The sequence below is a fragment of the Lichenostomus cassidix genome, chromosome Z, assembly GCF_008360975.1.
Source record: "Lichenostomus cassidix isolate B80296 chromosome Z, HeHo_3.0, whole genome shotgun sequence".
Classification (NCBI taxonomy): domain Eukaryota; kingdom Metazoa; phylum Chordata; class Aves; order Passeriformes; family Meliphagidae; genus Lichenostomus; species Lichenostomus cassidix.
The window spans coordinates 60,524,923-60,542,806 of record NC_139511.1 but is presented as its reverse complement, the minus strand read 5'-3'; the positions used below and the strand labels follow the sequence as shown (position 1 = coordinate 60,542,806).

The following is a 17,884-nucleotide window of genomic DNA, read 5'->3' as shown; positions in this document are numbered from 1 at the left end:
TTTTTTATCTTGTGTTTTGCCTCTTTTGGTGATCAAGTCCAACCAAATTTCCAGTCAAGGAACCTGTTTTGAAAAGGTAAGCAGACTGATTCACATTCAGATTTCTTTCCTCAGGAAAAGGCTGGGCTTGCCTGCACAGAGTGGGCTGCTCTGTGCCATGGCAGCTGTCTCCATCCAGTGCTGCCACCCGCTCCTTCCTCCTCCTCCTGCCTGCAAATGGACCACAGGCAGCTGCACTGCAGGAAGAGGAGCACTGAGCATCTCGAGGTGGGGCACCTATCCCTGAAAGTAGATGTAGGCGTGGTACTTAGGGTCATGATTTAGTGATGGACTCGACAGTGTTAGGTTAATCACTGGGCTCAATTATCTCAGAGGTCTTTTGCAACCTTAGTGATTCCGTGATTCTATGGTGGTTGATTAGAGGGAGAACAGGCATGTAGCATAAAATTTCAGCTGGCAGAAAAGGGACTAAATTACTGAAAATCAGAAGTCAAATGGCATATTAGAAGCTACAGAAGCAACTTGAGAATAAACTCATCCATTCCAGACTTACATATTTTTTATTATTTCCCATTCACAAAGATGTTGTTTACTTTCTAAAAAAAATATTTTCCGTTTAGTGATCCCATATATTTGTTATGAATAAAGAACCAAAGATAAACTGCTGCATTTTAAACCAGTCTCAAACTCCTGTTACTTTCAAATCATATCCATGATTCATTTGTGGATTCTTACACATGAATTTGTAACTGATGTCTCATAAATCCCTTTTATTACCCTCTATGGTATGGCTACCAATGGGAAGATGGACATTGCCTTAAGTGGAATCTGATGAAAAGTGGAGTGACTTCTTACATTCATATCACTGCTGTTCAGTGTGAAAGTTATAGATGACTGTGAACTCAAGGATGATAGGGGAAGCATAAGTCAAAATCAAAACAATAGCACATTTCTGCGTCTGCATAATAGAGGCGAATATTCACCCTGTTAGGTTGTATATAGAAAAAGAAGTGTTTCTTTTGAAATATGAACCATATGTTTTTAGCCTGTAACATATTCACCTTAAGGGTCTGAAGAAGCCAGAAAATACCCCTGCACTAAATCATGCAAAGTACAGAGAACTACAAGGAAGTTCATTCAGAAAAACAACTAAGCAGAGCTTTAAAGTTATATCTCATAATGTACTGCCTTTGTTCACCATCAGACTGACTATTTTGTTTGTGATGATTCTTGTTCAGCTGGAGCTTGCTCTTTAATGCAGAGTAAACCTGTGAAGCCTGCATATTGTCTTGTTTTCTTGCTGTTAACTTTGATCTATTTGAAGTCCCTTAACCTCAAAATGAAAATGTCTGAATATACACCAGGCGTATGAATAAAAATCTATAAGAACTGTAATGGAAGAGATTGCTGCCAAGATTTCTTCAAGTTGCTCAGGAATAGAATCACTGGGGTTCAATATTTGTGAATATAAAATGTAATGATTAAATTAGGGATCTCCTGGGATCCTGAGTTTGGGATGTTTCCCATGGAGACATCCCAAACAGCCTCAAGGCTAGCTCTTGCCCATGGAACCATTCAGCATTTTATTTTCAACAAGCAAATGAAGAGCAAGATCCTGAAGGAGTAGAAGTCAGCTGCTACTTTCATACAACTTACAATTTTGCGTGGCTCTGGTTCTCTTGGAAACCTCTGTATATTGCTATGTAAGTTTCAAAAACAATGGGAATAATTTCACGTTCTGCTTATCACCTTGTCTTCATATATGTCAGGATTTTTCTAGCTGAGTATTTCAGAGAGGCTTTCTTATCTTAGTTTTTCACTTATATCTACTATCATATTACAAAACACAAATATTATGAATTATGTGCAAGGATTAATTTAAAAAGCATATATATATTCAGCATTATCTTAATTCTGTCTCAAGCATCAGAAACTAAGTGAAATTGAGGGGATGCCAACATAAGTCAAGCCGCTGCATATTGAAATATGTTGCATTGGGGTGTCCTTGGGGTCTCATGCAGAAATATTAGCTTGTATCAAGCAGTGGTGTAGCTGTGCTATATAGTGTTCCAACTGAGCTAATCATCCCAGGAGGAATGCCATAATGATGTGACAAAAATATTTATGATTCTGGAGTTAGCTAAGGCATCTCTTCATCATGCTGCTTTGTAATATGTAGACATAACCTTGAAGCTTATGATATGCAGGAAGTCAGATTAGATAGGTGACCTGGAGGCCAGCTTGGGCCCTCAGTTCTATTAATCTATCTACATATCAGAACAAACCATAAACATATTAGAGGAAGCAGTAAAATAGCTCCATTAAACACCACATTAAGGGAACAAATTTCCACACGAGCCCGGGGAAAAAAAAATAAAAGAAAAGGCAAGACATTTAAAGTTTTGTGTTTAGATAAGGTCAGAAAAAGAGGAAAAAGACTTCACAATAACATGTCCATTTCTTCTAAGGTTTATAAAGAGAATGAGTCAATTAAACTGGGGAAAATGCTGCTGTGAGGAAAGGAAAAGAAAACCCAGAGAGCTTACAAAACAATTGCATGTTCTTAGGTTTTGTTGCTGCATGTGTTCTGTTCTGCTGTATTCCATATGATATCACCTCAATATTTGAACACCTTCCAATAATGCATTAAGCAACCTAAGTAACATCTGCCACATGTTCATTCTCACATCTTTTCCTCAGTGGCAGATGCACAAGAAATGCTGTGTCTAGGGTTCCTTTCAGTAATAGATTCATGTTGCTGCATGTTTATGGTATAGGCAAAAAATAAATGCTGAAGAAATTACTTTAGAGGAGAAAGTATTAAGCCAGATCTTTATTCATGGGTAAAGCACTGCAAGCCATTGGATCAGCTCTTGAAAATGCCTGTTGCCTCACAGACAGTCATTAGGCTTTTTCTAGCAAGTGCCATTGCCTCAGGAGCAGGAATTTATAAAAGGAAAGCTACAACTTCAGGTGATAATGCTAATATACTGGTTTGGGGTTATTGAACTCTTTCTAACTTGATGAGTTGTTATCTTTATTGTAGGGGATGGGATGCAGGTTTGAGTCATTTACAGTAGCCAGTATTACTAAAAGGACAATCTGAAATGTTTTATACTACTTAGCATTTCCTAGGCACTTAATGCTTCATGTTGAACTGAAAGGTGATGAGAGTTTGAATAATTTAGGCTAAATCATCATCTGCCAGTATGTGACAGAATTTGGACAATGACACTCCAGAAAGCACAGACTGGGTATAATACATTGTGTAAGAGTTTCTCATCAATAAAGAATATAGGAGTAATCCCAAACCCTGGGTTGAAATGACCAGTTTTGTGTACTAATACCTTTGGCCAAAACAAAATTTAAATTTTACCAAGTGTTTTCTTCACCCGAGCATTGCCCAATACCAGTAGTTATTCATCTGGTAGCTCATCTAAGTCCTATGCTACCAGTCATGATCAATATTCATCTCCCTGTTTAATGTACTTTTAATGTACTCCCTGTTTAATGAAATCACTATTTTTACTTTCCTTTTAGAATAATTTTGTGCAAGCAGGCAAGCATATGCATGCAGTCATAATATGTTTGTTTTCCAAGCTCACTGTATTTTTCTCTGAAACTTATTTTTTGTTGTTTTTGTCTGGTGCAGACAAAAGTACCTGTGCTAATAATAGTTTCTCCTTGTCTTGGATGAGCAGTTCTTTGAAGCCACCTAGTAGGCAGGCAGGCAATCTTCAAGAACCTGTATGAAATTGTATGCTTCCCTAAAATTTAGAATAGAACAATTACTAGCACTGCTTTTCTCCTGCCCTTCCCAAATAAATGGTTATTTATTTAACTGTGACTGGTTTTCTTTTATTTTTTTAGTTTTGTTTTTTGTTTTTGTTTGTTTGTTTTATTTTTGGGGTTTTTTTTTGTTTTGTTTCATTTTTCTGTTTTGTTTTGGTTTTGCTTTTGTTTCTTTTTTTTTCCCTTTTTTTTTAGTTCTGGATCCCATTTTTCTTCCTGATTTATGAAAATCCCACCTTTAGGGTCTCCTTTTTCCTTCTATTTGGGTGACCTGTGGAGGACTCTGGTGTGGGAAAAGTAGCACTCCCAAGACTTTCCATAACTAGACCACAGGAAAACAAGAGCACTAAAGAACTTAAACTGTACTTTTAGTGGGAAAAAAAACCCAAACAAAACACCAAAAAAACCAGAGCAAAACAGAAAAGCCAACCAACAGACCCAAACAAACAAACTTATGTCACTATAGCAGAGGAGATTGCATTAAGCAGCACATATTTGCATTGTTAGAGCAGGATCAGAGATGGGTGAAAGCACTTTTTTACAAAGCAGGGGGCACATTTGATCCTTAGTGCCAGAAAGTCTCCTGCAAGGAAATAAATCTATCATTTCTTCTGGAATGCCAATATTTTATCTCTGCCTCGCTCTGTCTGATGCATTCCATTGGAGAATGGTGCTTCCCCTTGCTTGTTGTGAATATTTAGAGCCATGGTATAACAATCAGAAGGTAACCATAAAAGATTGTGAATCAGGTAATACATAACATATTGTGTAACAAGAAAAAGTGGTGCCTCATGCTAAATATATAGATATTACATATATTTTATCATTTTCCTAATTGTATGTCATGTTAGTACATAAAAGTTCTGTGATTCATTCATGGAATACAAATGCATGTAGAAATGATTTTTTTTTTTAAATAGAGGATTCCTCCAAAGAACTGAAGGAAAACTATATGCTCATCAAGAGTGGTTTAGTGCACTACACTAACTTCCATTAAATTTAAACTGAAGCCACTCTATCACTGTGCACTTAAACTCAGGAAACAAGGTAAGTAGGGACTACATACTCTTAGCATCCAATATGAAGATCACTTGTTAAAACAGAAAAGGTTCCCAGATGTTTACTGGTGATGGGCTGTTCAAAAAACTCAAGTTTATGTGTAACACAAGTAAACACAGTAGAGAAGGCTAACTGGTCAGGTTCAGGGATGTTTCCACAGTCAAATGATGAATCTTTGAGCACTTTTCACATTTAGGTATGATCCTACCTCATAGTATTCTATTTTCTTGATAACCAAAAGAAATCAGGCAAAAGCTGACATCTCAGATTTATTTCATGCTGGGGAGGTTTTTTTCGAACTATGGAGGTTTTTTTTACAACCATATTTATCTTTTCTGTTTGTATTTCCTTTCATCATAATGTTCTACTACTTGCAGAGCATTTATGTTTCTTTCCCAAGGGCTAATGAACATGGAAATTTAGCACTATGAGCTGAAATCCAGGTGAAAACACTTAAGTAAGTCATCACACTTTCAAAAATGTCAGGTTTAATAGAAGATGCTGCCATCACAGCCCTTTGGGAAAGTAGGTCTAGTATACAGCTGCTTTGCTGTAGACTCAGAAGCCCAAATTTAGATACTCAGCTCTCAATAGCTCCACTAATTTTCCTTTCATGTTTTTGTTTTTATAAGTTTATTGTAGTGTGTGTCTTGGTTTTCCAGTTCTTTTGAAAGTATTGGAAAAAGTATGATATGAGTCCAATACTAATTGTTTTCATCTTGGAATATTACTCATCTTTTCAAAGAAAAGCATCATTTCTAGGCAACATTGTGTTCCTTATTTGCACAGTTGTGTGTTGGCTGCATCTCACTCCCATATATACATGCCAAAGATGAGTAGCTGTATGCATCCAAATGTGTTATTTGTTTATAGTATGCGTGCAAATTGTACAAAATAAATGTACTGAATGAGAGTATTTAAGTCCTTTTCTTCTAATCTTGTATTTTCTTTAAAACATGCATATTCCTTCCTCAGTGTTCTTCTAGCCAAGTTTTTGAGAGTTCACAGCTAAGTAGATGAAAAGAAAAATGTCCTAGGGTCCTTGATTTGTTGCCTATGAATTTTTGTAAATGAAAACTCCATTTTTATCTTCTTTCTTATCTTTTCTTAAGTTTGGAGGAAGAATTTCAGATTCGTCCAATAAAGAAAAATCTAAGTTTTATATGCATTACAAGAAAGTTTAACTTCTATGTGATTCTGTTAAACAGAGAAAATTCACAATTTTGTCTTCTATTAGGAGTTGAATTCTTTGTTATGCATTTATTTAGGTCAGACTTTTTAAAAAAGATATCCAAGAAGAGAATCAGAATGTTATTATGTCTGTGTACCCAATAAAGCTGTTGATCTCCTTACTCCACTCTTCTGAGAAGAATCCATAGCTGGAAATGAAAGACCAGAAGGAAAACAAAGGCCAAGAATAGCAGACCTCCCATTGTGATCATAGCCTTTGTCTCGTTCTTTCCATTACAATGACTTGGAATGGCAACAGAGCCCATGATGTATCATTACATGTGACTGGAGAGTCCCTGGAAGGATTGTCAAAGACACTTTTACTATTAGAAATAATCATTCATTTTGTAGATGAATAATATAGCACTACCAAAAGGTCCTTAAACTTTTAATTAGTATTTCCAATGGAATGATTTCTTCTTTATATAAACACTACTGATGAAAATAATATTTCAATTTTGAAACTGTATTTTCTAAATTGGCTGTCCAGCATACTATTTTTAAGGCAGCTTTAGGGCCATATAATGACTAAGAAGAACAACCTGCCGTGTAGAAACTGGCAACAAGAGTAATTTTTCTTAGATGAATTGTGATCCACTCTCTAGTGGTAGTCACTGGAAGTGATGTTTCTGCAAATATTGAGTATCTGAAGGATGTTTGTGTATGTAACCTGTTCAGATGTACACCAAAACATAGACCTTCTGTCCTGAATGAAAACCAACCACTTTAGATTTCTCATATATAACTTTGAAAATAACTATTTTTCAGACTCTGAATAATAACAAAACACTATTTAATTTCTACCAGTATAGTGAAAAAGCCAATACCTAAGAATGAAAAACAGCTTTCAAAGGCTTTTCCAGAGTTACCATATGAAAAATAACATCTGGTAGGGAGCAGGGCCTGTCATGTTGGCAGATGCTCCAGACTCTACAAGAACATGCACTGCTTGCTTCCACTAGTGATACCAGCTTCCAAAAGAAATCATGGGTGCCTTAAGAATCAAATTTATTTCCATTTCAATCCAAATGGACAACTGAGCATTTGAAGAGCGACCCAAGCCAGAGTGACTCAAGCTGGAGTGACCCAAAGTTATAGTGCTGTTAGCCAGCTGGTTTCCTCTGGGTTGGAAAGACTTTGCTTTACATTAGAGATGTCTGTCTGCTCATTTTTTGTTGTCCTCTTATGTAAGGCCCCTCTTTCTAAGGCATGCTGCTCAAAACTGTGCACTCAAGGAATGCAGTAATTTCTCTCCAAACTCTCTTTAGAAAACACTGTAAAGTCTGCTTAACTATACTACACACTGAATGTTGCTTTATAGGTGATTTATACATTTAATGAGCTGCAAAGTGATTTTTCAAAAATTAGTTATAATCATATAGTTTAGTTATAATCATTAGTTATAATCATTCCTGGTCTGTGTAACACCCCTAGCATGCTTTGTATTAAAAAAGAGATGACTCGGTCATCGTGAAGTCTGATGTTTTAACTTTTGCTGTGTCCTCTAATTTTGTCCCACAAATATGAAGTTGCACTATTATGTGCCTTTTTCTTCTGTGTTCTTCACCCTTTTGTATTTAAATACACAGAGTCTGAACTTAGACCTGAAATGTAAAAACATTCCTACAGAGTAGATCCATTACATGAGAAAGTGCTCTAATTAAGGGCAAGGTGCCATTTCTCCTTATTTCATTAATGTGAGGTCTGTAGGTAAGCAAGCTAATATTTCTACTGGAAAAAGTGACTGCCAGATGGCAATCTAGAGGGTAACACAGAATCTGGACCCAGTTTCCACGTAGACTTAACCAGAGAATTAGTAAGACATTCCCTGTGAATGTTTCCAACTGCTTTTAGCCAAGTCCCACTGATGTAGCCTTTTTTTCATCTATGCCACTGGGTAATTACCGCTTAATTTCTGCTGCTGACTCCTCTCTCCAGCTGCAGCACAGCTCATTAGCTTGGGCTCTGTTACACTACCTCTCTGTCTGACTGTCAGTGCCATAGATTATAAATCATTTGAGGTCATGACTGGTATTTTTGTATGTTTTCTATCAGGCAAACCAAAAGTGACCACCAAACATTGGTATTAGATCATATTAATTACATTCATAAGCCTTTAAATGAATTATTCATTGTGGTATTTAATCTGGGTATATATTAAAAGGAAAGTTTGAGTATATACGTCCTTTATTTGACAGACACACTACATAAAGAAAGTATCTTTTAAGTCTTGTACATGCAGGAGTCAGAAAAGTGTAAGTGTCACTGACGACTCACCACACAACTTCTATGAAAGATGGAATCCAGAAACAGAATCTGCTTTTGGAAACTGACAAAGTGACACACCAAAAAGGGTCAAGCCAGTTCAGTCTTAGCACAATGAGCAATCCTAGTAATTTTCCCAATAATCAGAATTTCCATAGCAAATTTGACAAACAAATGTACTTAGTGTTAAATGCCAACATGGAAACTCCAATTAGATGCAGCTAATGGGAAACTATTTTGCAGGCCTTTCAGCAAGAATTGAGTAAAAGGTCGGAGTGTTTCTTTGCTGAAGTAGGTTTGTCAAAATTAGTGACTTTTCTGTATGATTTTTACATGTTTTGTTCAAAAGAGTCATGAAAACACAAAGAAATCCTGCAGCAGAGAAAAAAGAAGCTTAAAAGAAGTAAGTGAATTCAGCGTAAAACTTCCTTTCAACTGTTTTGACCACTAAAATGTTCTGTCTCTGTCTGCAAAATGTAAAGCTGCTTCAGATGCAAAACATTCACAGCATCAGCAACAGAATAAGACAGGTGAGATATGTTCTTCCCAACTGGCATTGTCCTGGGTAATTATATGTTAAAGATCCCTTAATATGAATTCTAGGGTGAAATAGAAAAGATTGCTTTTGTCAGAGGATAATGGAACATTTCAAAAGCAAAGGGAAAAAATACCTTGACAGACCAGACAAAAATGCCATGCTTTGCCTTCCTTAAAGTGCCTTTGTCAGATGGATTGATGTGTTACAACCATTTGAGAAGACAGACTAGTCCACGTGATAGAAAAAAACCATCTGATTGAATCTGGTTTGACTTTAACACAGAAGAGAAGTTTATTTCCCTTGTCAGTAGGCTGACAGAATTAGACAAATATTGGCATATGGATTATTTTAAATGAACTTCATTAATAAAAAATCTATTGAGAAAATTGCAAATAGCAGGATGGAGTTCAAGAGGGTGACCTTTGTATCGGTTCAATCTTCCTCTCCACTCATACCCTCAAGCAACCATGACTTATGTGATGGTGTTTTTTTCCTTAAAGCTTGCTGATTAAAATTAGGCTGGTCACTCTTTCCACTAGCCTTTTCCAGACTGCACTATCACTGCTGTTTTTGTTTGCATTGTAGTGTTGATCAGATTAAAAGTCACAAGGCTCAGAATTATTTGTCCAGCATTTTCCAGCGTCTGAAAAATTATATAGCTAAATATCAGTGCTTTTAGCCTACAGCCCTACTGCTACACACAGGGGTGGTCTATGGAGGAAAGATTTAATTTTAATAATGGAGCTGTCAGTTTCAGCCAGGGCCTTCATTAATAACAGAAATTACAAATGCATGCCACTGACAGGTTACTTCATGGTTACTTCTTCTTTCTTGTCTAGAAAATAATCTCACATCACAAATAATAATCATCAAATATTATTTCCAAATCTGTTGCATATCTAACGTACAGGCATCTCTGTATTTCCTACTAATTAAAATTGTTTTGCTGTTATATTTCAAAATAATTTATAGTTAAGGCAACGCTTTAGAAAAAAAGTTTACCCTAAAAAACCCTACTCCCTACATGATGCCTGTAAATGTCAACATGATTGTCAGTATTGTGTAATAGATGAATAGTTGCCATAGAAATCTTAGTTATGGAACATCAAATTTAGGGCAGATGATGTTCTTGCAGCACAAGATCATTTAGAAATTATAACTTAGACTTGAAAACTCATCTACAATCTATTTACCACCTTATTATTGTGTGATGGTTTTCATGCATTCACTACTTTTATCCCAAGAAGATCTGTTACATTCTGGGGAATGAGACCAATTTAATTTGTTATCTCATGACTGTGACAAAGCCCCGATTTGTTCTAAATGTAAAAATACAGATAATGAAAGAAACTGCTTATATAACAAATAATGTTGATGATGCCAAGATACTGACTTGAAATTAAAGTGAAATGAAAGCAATAAAAAGAAAATATTATAAAACAAAAGAAGATATTCCACTTTCATCTTTTCAAACATTAATTTTTTGATAATACTTACTGTACTCACTGATTTAGAAATTTACATCCCTCTGTCTGTAAACAAGAAAGATGTATCTTCTTTCCCTAGCAGAAGCAAATGGAAAAGAATGGGATAGCTGCCCATTTCTTTTCAGCTGACTATTGGACAGTGACTTGTGCAGGTCATGAACACATGTTGAAACATGCATCAATTTGTCACGGAATATATTTCATTTAAATACAATCTTACTAAGGAAGGAATGAAGAAAATTAATTTTCTGGATAAAAAAGATCAGTTAAGGTCTAAATATCACTTGTGCATTTGAAAATCATGGTTAGTTGAAATGTTTCTTCTAGTCAAACATGCAGCAAATCCTATTTTGAGAGGCAGAGACCTATTTAAGTACATCCAAAGCACAAGATTACCTAACATATGAGATAGATTCGAGTAATCACAGAGTCTCCCTTTGCCTCTGGGACAGGAGAACGACATTCTATGCAAAAATATTTCTATGATATCCTGAATTCCCAACACATATTAAAAAGTTCACACATATACATTTTATTGGGCCCACTTTTGTTGAACTCCCAGCACAAATAGAAAAGTGGGGTCAGATTGTCTGTGTATCAGGTTTATTCCCTTTGCTTTTCCCTGAATATAATCAAAGACGTTAGCTGTGAGATCAGGGTGGGGAGGGGGAGAAATAGGAGTAGCTGCAAATAATGTGGCCACTAAAAGAAACAATTTAAGTCACTGCCTGAAAGCTAACCCACCAAAAACTGCAAAAGGGTCAGGAGGATAAAAGGCAGCACAAACATCATCTAACCCCAAGTTCTGGTTTGTGATTCTGTTCTGCATGCTTTCACATTAACGTAGCTGATGTAGTGAGGTGTATTAGTACATAACACTTAGGACACCATTTTTTCCAGATGTTTCAGAAATCTGTACCAAATAACAACAGCATCATAGGGGTTGATAGATAGTTGGAAGGGGAAGAAAAGTGGTTGAAGGGAAGAAAAGACACACAAGAACAGGGGAAAGATCTACCCGCATTATACAGCTCTAAAGAAACTTAAGCCTTCTTTATTGGCAATCTACTAGTCTACTTGCTAATTGAAGCCAAATCCCATTTAGAAAACTTTATTTTTATATCCTGCTAGATGTGCAACTCAAAATTTCTAGGTAAATATTATTTATGGAAGTCTCCTTAAGCAAGAAGTGTGATTTTTTCTCCACAAAACAAACAAACAAGCCCCCCCCCCCAAAAAAAGAAAAACACCAAAAAACCCCAATCAACCAAAAACCTCAAAGAATGTCTGCGGGACAGAGAAATAGTGTTGACCCTATGAGCCAAATGCAGATCTCTATCTCCGGCACAAGTAAGGAGAACTGTTAAAACAACTCAGAAAGCTCTCCTCCATTAACAGGATGTAGAGAAAAAGACTGGCTAGAGCATGAGGAAGAGTCAGCTTAGGGGATGGATTAAATGGAAGTCTTCTGTGGCCTCTGAGCTAATTAACTGTAAAGTTTACTGTAGAACACTTTAGATGCTTACTTACTGGCATCAGGGTTGTATTTAGAGGCTAGGGAATAATATCTTTAGCTGTTATTAGAGTTATAGAAAGATTTTGGTTCAAACACAGAATAAGTCCGGAGTAATTGGCAACAGATTGACTGAAATAGTCAATAAATATTGTTTCATCTAACTTTTCACACTGCAACAAAGAAAGAGTTTTTCCCAAGAGGAATGTCATTGTAGGTTTCATTCTCATATAAAATAAGCTTTTATTATTCATCTAATTTAAGAAACATTAAAAAAATGAGCACAAATGTAATCATCCTCTTATATTCTATGTGTATCACATAATTAGGCTTTGCTTCCATGTTATTCCATATGGAAACTATCAATTCAATAGAAAACTCTCCCCCTGAAAAATTTAAAGTGAGCATCCCATTGCTTTAATATTGCTTATATGTTCATAATTCTACACAAGATCTCTTATTTTCAAGATAGAATTCACCAGGTTATCTGAAGATATTTTACTTTGCCTTGTGAAGGAGTTTGTTTTTCACGTGAATCATACCATATCAAAGCTTGTGATATGACTTTTAATTTATTTTACTCTCTCCTTTATGTTTGATACTAATGACCTCTGGATTTTTTTAAATGCACAGAATTTTTAACTATCCCATTAAGTCATGATGAAGTTTACAATAGCTGAGACATCTGGCCTAGATGTGATATATATGAAAGATAGTCACCTCACAAATCAGCAGTCTGTGGTGCTTCAGAGAGCTTAGTCAGGAGGGTTACTTTAAAGCTTCCTTGGATAAAGAGATCAGACACATCTCTCAGATGTAAAATGGCTCTGTCTCTCGTGGAGAATATATTGAAAGGTAACTATGAAGGAGAACTGGGTGGCCCAGGAGGTATGGTAGCAGACTCTGGAGCTATTCATCTCCAAGCCCTTTTTGTAAACTACTAATGGCCTATAAGATTTTGTGCAAAGCCAATGAAATAATGATTGTTAAATATACTGTTGAGCCCCATTGCTTTTGTGGAGGCTCTACAATAGCTGTTAACCTTAGAAGGCAGGAATAACATACATTGGAAACTACAAAGTGAAGTGTCCAGCACTTCTTGTAAATCACTGTTGTAAGATCCTGTTGGGATTTTGTAGCCCTGTTTTCTCTGGTAATTTTTAATAAAATTGACTATAATAAAAAAGGGAGGAAGTGTCCATGCATGTCATTTTGTACACCACCTCCTCATTTAGTAGAACAAAGATTGGCTTCATGGCTTGAGAAAGCAACACAGTAGCAACAGTCACTTGTTCAAAAATACAAGGAGTGGGGCAGGGTGTCCTGATTTATTTACAGCATTAGTTCAGAAAGTGAGAGGACCTACTTCAGCCTGGAGCGTTTAAATGATTAAATTACCAGAAGAGTGCAACAGTCATGGACCCAGAAAGTAGTTTAGATAAGTAAAAGCTACTAAAGCTACAGGAATTGCAGAGGAAGGAGACCATTTTCTCTGACAGTACTTCGGAGTGGGGGAGCTGCTGCTGGGGAGTTGATGTATTTCACTCTACACACACAAACCCAGGTTTAAATCAGAAACAAACCCCAGAACCAAGATCAGAGTTTAGAACTGATCACTCCTTAAAGCTCTCTTTTCTGTTCATTAGATGGACCTCGCACCTGTCTATTTTTTTTGGTGCTAACCCACTTCAATAGCTGGAGATATGGCTGTTCTCATGACGCCTTTGTAGCTCCAGACTTAAGGCATTTTTCCAGGATGAGAGTTTGAATGCACTCAAGCTACTGCCAGGTAGATCCAAGCCTCCTGTCTTGCAGATTAATATGCTGAACAGCATTTTAGATAATTATCTAAAGGTATAGCCCTTTTAAAATGAATTATTCCTGCTCATATAGGTACCTAGATTAGGTAGTAACTTGAAAATAATGGAGGTATCTAACATGTCACCACATTTGAAGGATTTAGGCTTGACAGAGGCATGGGAGCTGCCTCCTACACACATACCCCTACTCTCAGTGTTTCTCGATGCCTGACTTTAAATGACTTTACACTCTGTGTGAGGTTTTTGGGGAACATTTTTCAGTGGTGTCTACATTGACATACTGTGTTTATACGGTGCCATCTATTTCCTTATTTTCTGTGAAGTGGGCTGATGTTGGACATCTGAGAACATGTCTGTAGTTCTGGAAAAGCAAAGAGCACTGAGGTGCTAGACCATGTGCTGAGAGTTATGGAATCTGAAGGGTTCTGTAAAGTAGAGACACATCACCTTATTCTTAAGGAATTGCTGAATAACACACAATTTCAAGAATACAGACATTCTAAATATTAAGGCTATACTTGCACAATTCCCAAAGCAGGTGATATTTATAGAGCTTTGCTTTGACTGTGTCTGTGCTATGAATAGCCTTATAAAACAGGACCAGTCATTCTAGTGCATTTTATAAGCAATTTTTATATGAATCTTACTTTATTGCCAGATTTAATTAATTTTTAAAAGGAATATATGGCAAATAGGTTTGTTATTCAATTAACTGGAGAGAACATAGGTATGGGAATAATGAAATAACTATAAAGACAGTGGGGGAAAGGGATTGAGGCAGAAGAAACACCCTTTCTCCATATTTTTTCTATTGTCTTGTCTTGATGAAAATGAAACTGATCCACAGGGCAAATGTCACTGCAGCCATTTTGAACTTTTCTATATCTTCTTTCTCACTACAAAAGAGGAGGCAGAGCTCTTCAGGGAATGGAATTATCACACACTTGGTGGTTTTGCCTCAATCTCCAACTATTTTGGAAATGAATATATGTTTATATCTCAGAAATAACTGAAGAGCCTCTAGTAATGCATTCTGGTATTTATTAATTGGCTATTTACTCTGAAGGCCATTTATCTTCTTATTAAAATGAAATCAACTGTGGCTGTTGGCAGCTCAGTATGGAATAATGCAGTTTTAAGATAAATGAAAGGCCTTCAGTGCATGAAAAATGTGGTTAGAAAAAGCAAAACAGAAGCCTTGAGACCCTTTCCCTGGAAAAAGTGTCACAGTAGTTTAAGGTCACTTTGTGTAGCTGTATAACAATATCATTTATTATGCCCCTTCTAATCCTACCAAGTTTTTGTAATGAGACAATCTGAGTGATTTTAATTGATGATACATTTCTACAAGTTGGGGGGTATGTTTATGCGTTATGAGCCATCAAACAAGGTTGTTTAAGATGGATGTGTTTAATGATATTCTGTTTTAAGGACTCAGTCTCTGGGCTGGCCCAGTTTGGCTTTGTTTCTGTCACAGAGGAATTGAGGCTAGCAGTGGGTATTTTGGGTTTACTGTATAAGTGAAGCTGGCTGCCAGCACATTTGTATTTGAAGCTTGCCCAAAACACTTTCCAAATGATATGGAAAGCAAAAGTAATTATGGAGAGTTTGACGTGAAGAAGCCAATTTTAGTGATTCTTGTTTTGGAGGTTATTACTTGATTACTTGAACATAATAATAACAGATCATCCAGCTCTTAGCTGTTCTCACTTCTCAAGAAAAAAAATAAATGTAATCAACTATGGCTTTTAAATGCACACACTAGTCCCTCAAAAGCGTGCACAAAAATACAGCAAATGAAAAAATATACTACAGGATATAAAGAGCAAATGGAGGGAACACTGCAAGTTTTCAGAGGCCAGATAGGAGGACCTGGAATGAAGAAGTCTGTTCAGATGCTGCCTCTTTTAAGAAATCAGATTTCTTTTTTGATTCTGCTAGCTTCTTTGCATTTATTTTGTGGGTTATGACTCAAAATATGTGTCTGAAATGATCCATTCCATTGTATCGTTTAGCTCTCTTTGGAAAAAAAAATAGAATCAAGATGTCATGATTTTTGTGCTACTAATGACATTATTTCTAGCTGGCCTGTTATTACTGTAGTCTTCAGCCAGGCTGCATTCTTTCAGACTGCAAACACTCAGCTTATATGAGTTATACAAGTTGAGCTTGTGCAAGCAGTGTTGATTAAAGATTTTCCCTGGCCTAAAGGGTTGCTTAAAGGGTATGGTAAATATTTGGCATTACAATATCAAGCCTGAGATCCTGAGTAATTTATGACAAAACACCTGCACAAATGAGCTGAAAGAAACTGAGCATGCTGAATTATTGCACGAGTTACTAAACTCAAATAGCTTCATATGGCCACACAAGAAAGTTGGGAGGCTAAAACTATAATTACTTTCAGTCATTGTGAGGCATGAAAAATAGGTCTGTTGTGTGGTTTGGCGTTTTATTTTTAACACAAAATCACAAGTCTGTCTGATAGAGGACACTGTTTTGATACTCTCTTCCTAAATTTCTCTAAGTAAAATGACTGTACTCTGCACAAAATTTTGATTAAAATAGTTGTATCAAATAAACATAATGAAGTACACATTCATACCCTTCTATAGGAATGGAGAACCATGCTATTGTTTCCCCTCCCTCCCTCACCCTTTCCACTGACTTACAACCAAGGACACACCTGCCAGGTAAAACTCAGTGAACAAAACCATAAGATATTCAATAGCTGTTGCCAGGATATCTGCTCTGGACACTGGAAAGAGAGATAGACCTGTGATGTGAAAAGTAGAGAAAACTGCAGTATTGTCAAAGATATGCTGATTTGTTAACTCACAGTTCACATGTTGAACATGCTTATAATTTCGAGTCCTTCAATCAGGGGATCTGGTATTCAATTTTCTTTTCCTCTGTAAACAAAAGCTTCCAAGTTTTAATTTAACACTTATTTTACAGGGGTTTAAGTACGATGGGAGAGCCAGTTGCTTATGGCTATCATAGAATTACTTAATCCCTAACTACCCAAAGCTTAGTAATGATGTCATGTTCTTTTCATCTTTTTTGATCAAGTTGTGTCTTTGTACAGTACCAAACCAGAAGAAAGAGAAGGATTAGCATAAGACATGGAAAGTGTGCAACCCCTAATATCTGAATTAGAAACATCTATTGGTAGACCTCTGCACTACATAAGTCCATGGAGACACAAAACTCAGTTTGATCAAAACAGACAAACCTCCTCAAATAATCTGCAAGAGATTCCTGAGAAGCATACTTATGCAGTTGCCTGTGTAATATGAGGTAAATCTGATGCAAAGAAAGGAGAGATTTGGCATAATAATCAGTTAAATAAGTGACTGTTCCATATTTTTTCCAGTATTGTGCTTCAGGTAGTCATTTGCTCAGAGCAGTCTGTGTTACTCATTTCTTATTGCCATTATGAGTTAGGTCTGCTTGTAAAGTAAAATAAGGGATCTTTTTTCTCTGCCCTGGAACAACAGTGTTACTGTACAGATGTTGTCACATGAAAGAGCGATTTCCTCAAACCATTTATGTTTGATCAAGCTGTCAATGCTCAAAGACAGAGAGGACCCTTGTGCTGACCAGCCTGTCTATATCCTGGGGACCCCACTGAACAGCAGAATGCATCAGACAGTAGTTCAACTAACCTGTTCAGGGGCATCCACTGACACCATTAGAGTAAATCCTCTAAAACAATTTAGAAACAGAAATCCTTTCTGGATTTCCCTACTCTTAGTTGGCATATTATCAGTTTTGTCTAGTACATTATCAGCTGTCAGTGGCTGCTAGAGCCCTTGAAGGACTCACACTAAACAGTTTACAGAATAACACATTTTATTAACAAACACAGTGATAATAGGAAATGCAACAGATTAAATTGAAATTGATGTTGATAGTATACTGACAGGAAAAAATGAATTTGAAGCAATACAGAGAGAAGTTCTGTTGCCCAATGAAAGACAGGTCAAGATAATTATTTAGCATGCACAGAATAAGGTTCTTACCCTATGAATGTCCCTGTGGAGGGAGAAGACAGGTACAGCTGACCAGCAATGCCAGAAGTACAACAGATTCTCCTCTGACCTCCCTTCCCACTTAAGCTATATTTATATTATTTTCTTCTAGGGAGGGGGAAGGCAAAGTTACAGTTGATGCAATT

General features: G+C 36.5%; 1 protein-coding gene across 1 annotated transcript in view; it reads right to left on the bottom strand.

Moving 5' to 3' along the window:
- The window catches only part of FGF10 (fibroblast growth factor 10), a 145,887-nt gene extending 128,003 nt beyond the window's left edge, over window positions 1-17,884 (bottom strand). Inside the window, exon 1 of the mRNA XM_085042235.1 lies at window positions 17,730-17,884. The gene's annotated coding sequence lies outside the window, so the exon portion shown is untranslated. The remainder of the gene's footprint in view (window positions 1-17,729) is intronic.